Raw genomic sequence first — 9,328 nt, 5'->3', positions numbered from 1 at the left:
ACTATATCATTCATTGGGTTAATTTCTCAGACGATGTAGGCAAAATTGGAATGGTCCTCCTTTTACATAAGCAGCAAGATCATACTAGTTAGCGAGATCGATCATAACGCAATTGATGATTATATATATATATATATATATATTAAAAAAAATGTTGTATAATGTACTTATTCGATTGAATCATTAACCGGTTCATTCATATGTCTAAGTCCATAAGGCCCATTGGCCACCTTCTCTTATTCTAAGTCGGTTTAGGAATCTCATTGTACTTAGCGCTATATCCTTTATTATATAATGTACTTATTCGATTGAATCATTAATAATACAAGAGAATACACTCTTGGAGTATCTCTACTTTCACAACACGTTATCAGCACGAGTTTGCCCTAAACTCCAACTGAGAAAAATTTCCAAAACCCTACACCGCCGCACAACAACCCTTGTTCGTTCAAGCTCAAAAACGAAGGATAAGTTCGTGAGTTCGTGATCAAGCTCGAGGTTTGTGGCCTGTTCGTGATCAGCTTGTTTGTTATTCGAGGTATTTAGCTCCCGGATCAATTCCATTCAACCCCAAAAGGTGCTAAGGTAAACAATCAAACCTTATCATAACATATGAATTGAATCTGGTCCTTAATTCTATAAGAACCCTAAAATCTACAAGTAAACAATCAATAAACAAAACCCTAAGCTTTGAAACCCTTAAACCCTAAAACCCTAAAACTTTAAAATTCGATTGCTATGAGGTTTTAGGATTGCTTAGATTGTTTGCAATTAAACTGATTGTACCATGTTTAAAATCCGGTTGTGATTGATTGCTTGCTTGAAAATCGATTGCATGAAAACCTTAAAACTAGAAACGTGAAATCGAAACTCATAGAGAAAAATATTAAACTGATTGTTCTATGTTTTAAATCCGATTATTATTGATTGTTTGTTTAAAATCAAAACCCTAAAATCAAACCTTAAAATCAGAATTCTAGAGAAAATCTATCTCCCTAAAATTCTTGTCATTATCCTATTCAAAGAAAAAGGAAATCTTATCTAGAAAAAAGGAAAACTTCTAAAACTTGAAATTATGTGCATATTTTCCTGTTCATACTAGACAATAATTTATCTAGGATTGTTTTCATGCATAGAATTAACCACGAAATTATGTATAAAAGCATGGATGTTCAAATACTGCATGGCCTAGTTTAAATTGATGGCATGGTTCGATCTCAAATACCGCATAGCCTAGACGAAATTAATTGCATGGTTCGGTCTTAAATACTGCATGATAATGATTGGATGCATGTTTTGTACTGTGTAGATGACAAAGCTCAACAATCTCCAATATGCTGCCCTTAATGTCTCTGGAGACAACTATTTACAATGGGCATTGGACACTAAGATTACCCTGAAATCAAAGGACCTATGTGAATGTATCGAGGATGGTAATGATACCACCGAAAAGGAAAGATACAAAGCGATTCTCCTCATACGCCATCACCTTAATGAGAGTCTAAAAAATCAGTACCTTACCATTGAGAATCCTCTTGACCTTTGGACAGAGTTGAAAAACAGATATGGACACCAAAAGACGGTGCTCCTACCAAAGGCTCAATTTGATTGGAAAAATCTAAGAATCCAAGATTTTAAATTCGTGGAAGAGTATAACTCAGAGCTATTTAAGATAGTCTCAATCTTGAAATTATGTGGTAAGGAGGTTACTGAAGAAGACTTGCTAGAGAAAACATTCTCAACCTTTCACACCAACAACATACTGCTTCAGCAACAGTATCGTGAAAAGGGTTTCAAAACATATGCAAGTCTAATCTCTTGTTTGCTACTTGCTGAGCAAAACAATGAGTTATTACTAATGAACAGTGCAACGAGACCTCCTGGTTCTGCCCCATTACCAGAAGCCCATAAGGTTGATATGACCAAGAAAGAGCCTCAAGGGCCTAAACAGACCAAAGAGTCTAACTACGTCCATAGAGACAAGCATCACGGCCGTGGCCGTGGTGGTAGAGGAAGTGGTAGTCGTGGCAATTACCAAGGAAACTATTATGATGGTCATGGTTGTGGGAATCGATCAGACTTCGGTCGTGGTCGAGGTAGAGGCCACAGAATTTTCAAACCGCAACATAAGACAAAATCTTTTTGCCGCCGATGCGGTATGGGGAACCATTGGGCAAAGACGTGCAGGACATCTAAGCACCTTATTGATCTCTATCAAGAGAGTTTGAAAAAGAATCCAGAAGCTATCCTGGTTCATCTCGATGGTGAAGGAGATTTCGACCATGAGAATGATGACCAATTGGATTATGAGACTTCGGATTGTCTAGGAGAGGATAATTAAATTTGAAATTGTCTTGATTTAATTTCTATGTTTTATGCTTTGAATTTTATTGGATTATTATTTTGAATTATAATTTTGGTTTAAATTCAATTATTTTATTTCCTTCAATATATATATTTGTTTGTTTTATTCTTTATGTCTAAAACATAATTCTTGTCCATATTAAGAAATGGCTGAGGACAAGAACATACTTGTGGTGGATAGTGGATCAAGCCACACAATGTTGAAGGATAAGAGATACTTTGTTAATCTCATTTTGAAAAATGTCAAGATTATCACAATAGCGGGTATAACAAGTTTAATTGAAGGCTACGGCCAGGCCCATATATTTTTACCTAATGGCACACATCTTGAAATAAGTGATGCCTTATATTCACCCAGCTAAAAGAGGAGCTTATTAAGTTTTAAAGATATTCGTTTGAATGGTTTCCATGTTGAAACTAAGGGTGAAGGAAACCAAGAGTTTCTACATATTACTAAAATCACCCAAGGCCATAAGAAAGTCTTAGAGACTATACCCGCATTATCCACTGGTCTTTACCATGCTAAAATTGATATGATAGAGGCTAATATGGCAATGAACAAGATGTTCAACGAACAATTCACTTTATGGCATGACCGGCTTGGCCATTCGGGTTCTAACATGATGTGTAAGCTAATTATGAACTCAAATGGGTACACTCTTAAAGAGAGACGAGTTATCCCTAAAAATCTCACGTGTGTGGCATGTGCACAAGGGAAACTCATTATAAGGTCATCACCAGTAAAAGTCACTAAAGAGACTTTAAATTTTCTAGAAAGGATACAAGGAGATATATGTGGACCAATACACCCACCTTGTGGGACGTTTAGATATTTTATGGTCCTTATTGATGAATCGACCAGATGGTCGCATGTTTGCTTATTATCAACTAGAAACCTTACGTTGGCTAGATTGCTGCCCCAGATCATACGTCTGCGAGCCCACTTTACAGATTTTCCACTCAAGACTATACGTCTAAATAGTGCTGGTGAATTTACATCCCAAGCGTTTAATGATTATTGTATGTCCATGGGGGTAAGTGTGGAACATCTCGTGGCAAATGTACATACACAGAATGGATTAGCTGAATCCTTTATTAAACGTATTCAATTAATTGCTCGACCATTACTCATGAGGTCGAAGCTTCCTGTGTCGGCTTGGGGACACGCAGTATTACATGCAGCAGAGCTTATACGCATCAGTTCATCTAGTGAGCATAAATATTCGTCATCCCAATTACTAACAGATCATGAGCCAGACATATCTCATCTAAAGACATTCAAGTGTGTCGTTTATGTACCTATTGCTCTACCACAGAGAACAAAGATGGGGCCTCAAAGGAGGATGGGAATATATGTTGGATATGATTCTCCCACCATTATTAAGTATCTAGAGCCAACTACGGGTGATTTATTTAAGGCTAGATACGCGGATTGTCAGTTTGCTGAATCCGAATTTCCTATGTTGGGTGGAGAGACAAACAAGTTGGTCAAAGAAATATCATGGAATCAAACATCCTTGAATTGGCAAGATCCTCGGACTATAGCATGTGAGGCAGAGGTCCAAAAGATTATACATTTACAAAAGCTAGCTAATCAATTGCCAGATTCCTTTGTTGACCCAAAGAAAGTTATGAAATCGTACATACCAGCTTGTAATGCACCAGTACGTATTGATGTTCAAAAGGAACACATCAAGTTGCTACAGAGTCTAAGGCACGTTTGAAACGTGATAGACCAATAGGTTCCAAAGATAAGAATTCTCGGAAATCAAAGAAAGGTGCAAATCAAACTGAGGTTTATAGACATGGCCGCGGCAAATCCTAAGGTACCAAATGAGGTTTGGGATGCTGAACCTCAAGGTCCTGAAGGTATTGATAATAACGAGATCTCAATAAATTATATCATATCTGGAATTCAATAGAACCGAAAAGATGTCGACATTGATGAAATATTTGCATACAAGGTAGCACTTGAAATAAGTGAGGATCATGAACCCACGTTTATATTAGAGAGCACTCAAAGTTCAGAATGGTTAAAATGGAAAGAAGTCATTGACGTGGAGTTGAATTCATTAAAGAAAAGGAATGTGTTTGGTCCGATCTTAAGGACACCATTCGATATAAAGCCAGCTGGACACAAATGAGTCTTTGTAAGGAAGAGAAATGAAAATAATGAAATCGTGAGATATAAGGCACGACTTGTAGCCCAAGGATTCTCTCAAAGACCATGAATAGATTATGAGGAGACATACTCCCCTGTGATGGATGCAACGACTTTTAGATTTTTAATAAGTCTGGCTATAAGAGAAAAAATTGATTTGCGGCTAATGGATGTAGTGATTGCATATTTATATGGTCCACTAGATAATGAGATTTATATGAGATTACCAGAGGGTATTGAGCTCAAAGATAAGAGTAGTTCTCGAGAACAATACTGCATAAGGCTAAACAAATCCCTTTATGGACTGAAATCAAAGTGGACGTATGTGGTACAATAGACTAAGTGAGTACCTAGCCAAAGAAGGCTATAAGAATGATCTCATCAGTCCATGTATTTTTATAAAGAAGTTTGCAAACAAAGAGTTTGTAATCATAGCAGTATATGTGGATGATTTGAATATCCTAGGAACCTCTGGGGAAATCGCCCAAACAGTTGAATATCTCAAGAAAGAGTTTGAAATGAAAGACCTAGGTAAAATTAAGTTTTGTTTGGGATTGCAGCTTGAGTACATAAATGATGGAATCCTTGTGCATTGAATGACATATACTGAAAAGGCACTTAAGAGATTTAATATGGACCAGGCTCACCCATTGCCTATCCTAATGGTTGTGAGAAGCCTTAATTTGGACATTGATCCATTCGGTCCAAAGAAGGACGATGAAGAGATTCTCGATTCGGAAGTGTTTGGCTAGCCACACTAGACCAGACATTTTTTTTGTTGTGAACCTCCTAGCAAGATTTAGTTCTTGTCCGACCCAAAGGCACTGGAACGGTATCAAACATATATTGTGTTACCTACAAGGAACGTTGGATTTGGGTTTATATTATACTAACTATAACAAAGAAGGTTTAGTTGGTTTTGTTGATGCAGGTTATTTATCGGATCCACATAATGCAAGGTCTTAAACTGGCTATGTGTTTACGCACGGTGGTACAACAATTTCATGGCGTTCAATGAAGCAGACCATAGCGGCCACATCATCTAATCATGCAGAGATTTTAGCCATGCATGAAGCCAGCCGTGAGTGTGTTTGGTTGAGATCAATGATTCAACATATCAGGTCGGATTGTGGCATGGCCGATGACAAGGAAGCGACTATCATATATGAGGACAATACCACTTGCATCGCACAACTCAAGGAAGGATACATTAAGGGAGATCAGACAAAGCACATTTTACCTAAGTTCTTCTTCACACATGAACTACAAAAGGCCGGAGAAGTTCAAGTGGTACAAGTTCGATCATGCGACAATTCAGCCGATCTCTTCACCAAGTCATTACCGACATTAACATTCAAGAAGCTCACGCACCAGATTGGGATACAGAGACTTAAGGACTTTTAGTGATGCTTGGAACAGGGGGAGTAATACGTGCTGTACTCTTTTTCTTTCACCATGGTTTTGTCCCAATGAGTTTTCCTGGTAAGGTTTTAATGAGACAGTGTCCCCAAGCGTATTACAGTGATCTCTTAGCATTTGCACGGTTATGTCATCCAAGGGAGAGTGCTGTAAATCACTTGGAGTGGATCTCTATAACCGGCCCATTCATATGTCTAAGTCCATAAGGCCCATTGGCTACCTTCTCTTATTCTAAGTCGGTTTAGGAATCCCATTGTACTTAGGGCTTTATCCTTTACTATATAAGAGCATCTCCACTAAAGAGTACTCTTCAAAATACTCTCAATAAAAAATTAATATACAGAAGAGAGAGAATAAGAAAAGAAGAGAATCGATGCTGAGAGTGTTTACGGAAGTATCGTTTCTCAGAATTATCTGACAGATGTCATTCAATTACTGGTTAATATTAATAAAAATAAAATAAAATAAATATAATTAAAGTAATAATTTTTTTTTTTTAAAGTAACCTTCTAGGATTGCTCACGTGTTAATGGTGTAATGTACTTATTCGATTGAATCAAAATACATCATTCGAGTATCTCTACTTTGACAACAAAAATTCAATAGCCGATGGAAGTTAAAGACATCTTCCATGATAGCCCGCCACTTTACTACTAGTTATTCAGTGATAGTTGGATTTTTCATCAACTTAAACAAATAGTTATTCTAAATATGAGACATCATGCGACGAAACAAATAAGTGAGAAATTTGCATAAAAAGCCGCGAAGCTCAAAAATCAATGACTGAAACTCGAAAGAACACACACACACACGAACAAGAGAAGAGAAGAGGCCGAGCCCCAAGGAGAGGAATAAGAAGACAAGTGTATGTACACGCGATTTTTACGAGTTTAATTAGATCAAACCCAAGTGAGTTATCAAACGTCTCTTCCATTAATCAACGAGGATGAGTTCCACAAATCTCGCTACTCTTTGCTTGAAGCTAATCTGGCTACTCTTCTCTGAAAGTGGCTCCTTGTGGGTGGCCTGGCATCATCATCATCATATCAAAGGTAAAAGTTTCTGGTCCATTAAAGCTGTAGCAAGCGATTCTTGGAACTGGAAATCACTACTACACCTACGATCTTTGGCTGAATCTTTTGTGAAGTGCGAGCTGGGGAATGGTGTGAGGGCTAGCTTCTGGTTTGACTCCTGGTCCATTCTTGGTCTTTTAATATCCTTGACTGGAGAGGATGGTCCTAGTCGTCTAAATGTCCCTCTACACTCCTTGGTTGCTGATGCCTGTGTTGGAAATGTTTGGCTACTCCCCGAACCCCGGTCACCTCAGGAAATAAACCTCTACGCTTTATTGGGCTTAGTTCGATCGAGAGCTTCTTTGAAAAATTGGGCTTCTTCGATTTGGTTCAAGGGAGCAACCCCCAAACATGCTTTCATTATGTGGCTAGCGCAACTGGGTAGACTGCCTACTAGAGACCGACTAGCCTCCTGGGGCATAGCAACACCTCTAACCTGCTGCATCTGCTCCACCTCCGACGAGTCTCATGAGCACCTGTTGCTTAGATGCCCGTTTAGTGAGCAACTCTGGATAAGGGTTCAGTCCCATTTCCACCTAAATCCCTACCGTTTTTATACTTGGTCTTCTCTCCTAACCTGGACAAGGATGAAGTCAGACACGGCTCCTGCAATTCTGAGGAAACTTGCTACTCAAGCTGAGGTCTATCACATCTGGAAACTGAGAAACAACATTCTCCACAACCATGTCCATTCCACACCCGAAGCAATATTTAAGGATATCGAAAAGGAGTTGAGAAACACTTATCACTGCCAGAAGCAACCGGAAGCAATTCAGGAACATGATGGCACTTTGGATTCGATAATCGTTTGTTTAGTTAGTTGATTGACACTCAACTTATATTGTATCCCTTGTTTTTTATTCTTTTTTTGGCAAGGTTACAACTCTAGGTGAAGCGCTTTTGTAAAACCTCAAATTTTTCATTTATATGAATATTCACATTCCTATAAAAAAATAAAACAGCCTGAAGACGGCTTTTATAGCAACAGCTGTTAACAGATTAAACCTAAACCAACTCTGCTTCATCGATCGATTAATCAGTGCTTCAACCGGTGATTCGAATTCACAATTCTCTTTGTTAAAATACTAATAATGCCTTTAATCAGTGCTTCGATGTTTATCAGTGCTTCAACCGGTGATTCGAATTCACAATCTCCTTTAGTGCAAGTAGTTGGAAATGCAGATAAAGTTATCTCCTTTAGTCAAATTATTACTAAAGCGTTTGAAAAAGAGTGTCCAGGTTCTTGTTTTACTTTGTTTATCTTTATTACATAACGATACAATAATGAGGGCACTTTCTCTTCTCTCATTAGCATGACCGATTTTTATATCTAGCGCCACTCAGATTCTTAATTCTTTTGACAAATTTCTAGAAAAAGAATTGCTTTGATCTGTTTCTGCCTCATTAATCTTCACTAGTTAAGGCTCTAAGTGAAAGTTTAAAATGTTCCCTCCAACTGTCCAAAGATTGTAGACGTTTCAGGCAAATCACAAAAAAAAAAAAACGTATTGTAAATTTGGAAACATGACACCTACAAAATTAAAATTCTAGCAGAGAGAGAGCAATGAGTTGGGGCTAATTAAGGCTTAATTTCTCAGTAAATGATCCTTCCTCAGGAAAGATTCATTCTAAACCATTTTCTAAGATTATAAGAAGGTTCATGGGGTAACAGAGGGACAGATCACATGGAGCATATAACAAACATCCTTACACTACAAAAAAGATCCAGCTTCGCTAGGAAAAAAAAAAAGAAGATAATAGCACTAAGCAGACTTTTGAGGAGGCTTCAGAAAAGTATCATTCACTCACTTGCTCAAAGCCAAAAATAACTTTGATCAGGCAATGTAGGCAAAGATATGAAACATCATCACCAGCCCCCCATACTCAATATTGCAAAAATAAGCTAATTCACAAACAAAACAAAACTATTATATATATATATATATATATAGGCCTCAGAAAACATTTTGTAAAAAGTTGATATCACGAGTTAACTCAGACAATGTAGGCAAAATTTGAATCATCATAGGCCAGCAAAAATGAAAGAGAGAGAGAGAGATCACAATGAGCCTCAGACTGGTTAAAAGAATTGATTTCAGTGATAAATCAAACAATGTAGACAAAATAACATCAATCATCACTGGATCATATCATTATCTAAACCAAACACCAAAGCTCATCAAGATCAAGATTTGTACTAATAACAACACACACTAGATGAATAATAATAATAAAAAAGATATCCTATGGCTTCGCAAAGCGATGAAGACAAAGATTAACACATATGCGATGCGATGAAAACAGAAGTGTT

The 9,328-nt window shown here is 37.5% G+C and overlaps 1 protein-coding gene across 1 annotated transcript in view; it reads right to left on the bottom strand.

Moving 5' to 3' along the window:
- The window catches only part of LOC104766754, a 13,134-nt gene that overhangs the window by 356 nt on the left and 3,450 nt on the right, over positions 1–9,328 (bottom strand). The window lies entirely within an intron of this gene.

The sequence above is a fragment of the Camelina sativa genome, chromosome 19 (assembly GCF_000633955.1).
Source record: "Camelina sativa cultivar DH55 chromosome 19, Cs, whole genome shotgun sequence".
Classification (NCBI taxonomy): domain Eukaryota; kingdom Viridiplantae; phylum Streptophyta; class Magnoliopsida; order Brassicales; family Brassicaceae; genus Camelina; species Camelina sativa.
The sequence above is the reverse complement of the archived record's forward strand: the minus strand, read 5'-3'. Positions and strand labels throughout refer to the sequence as shown.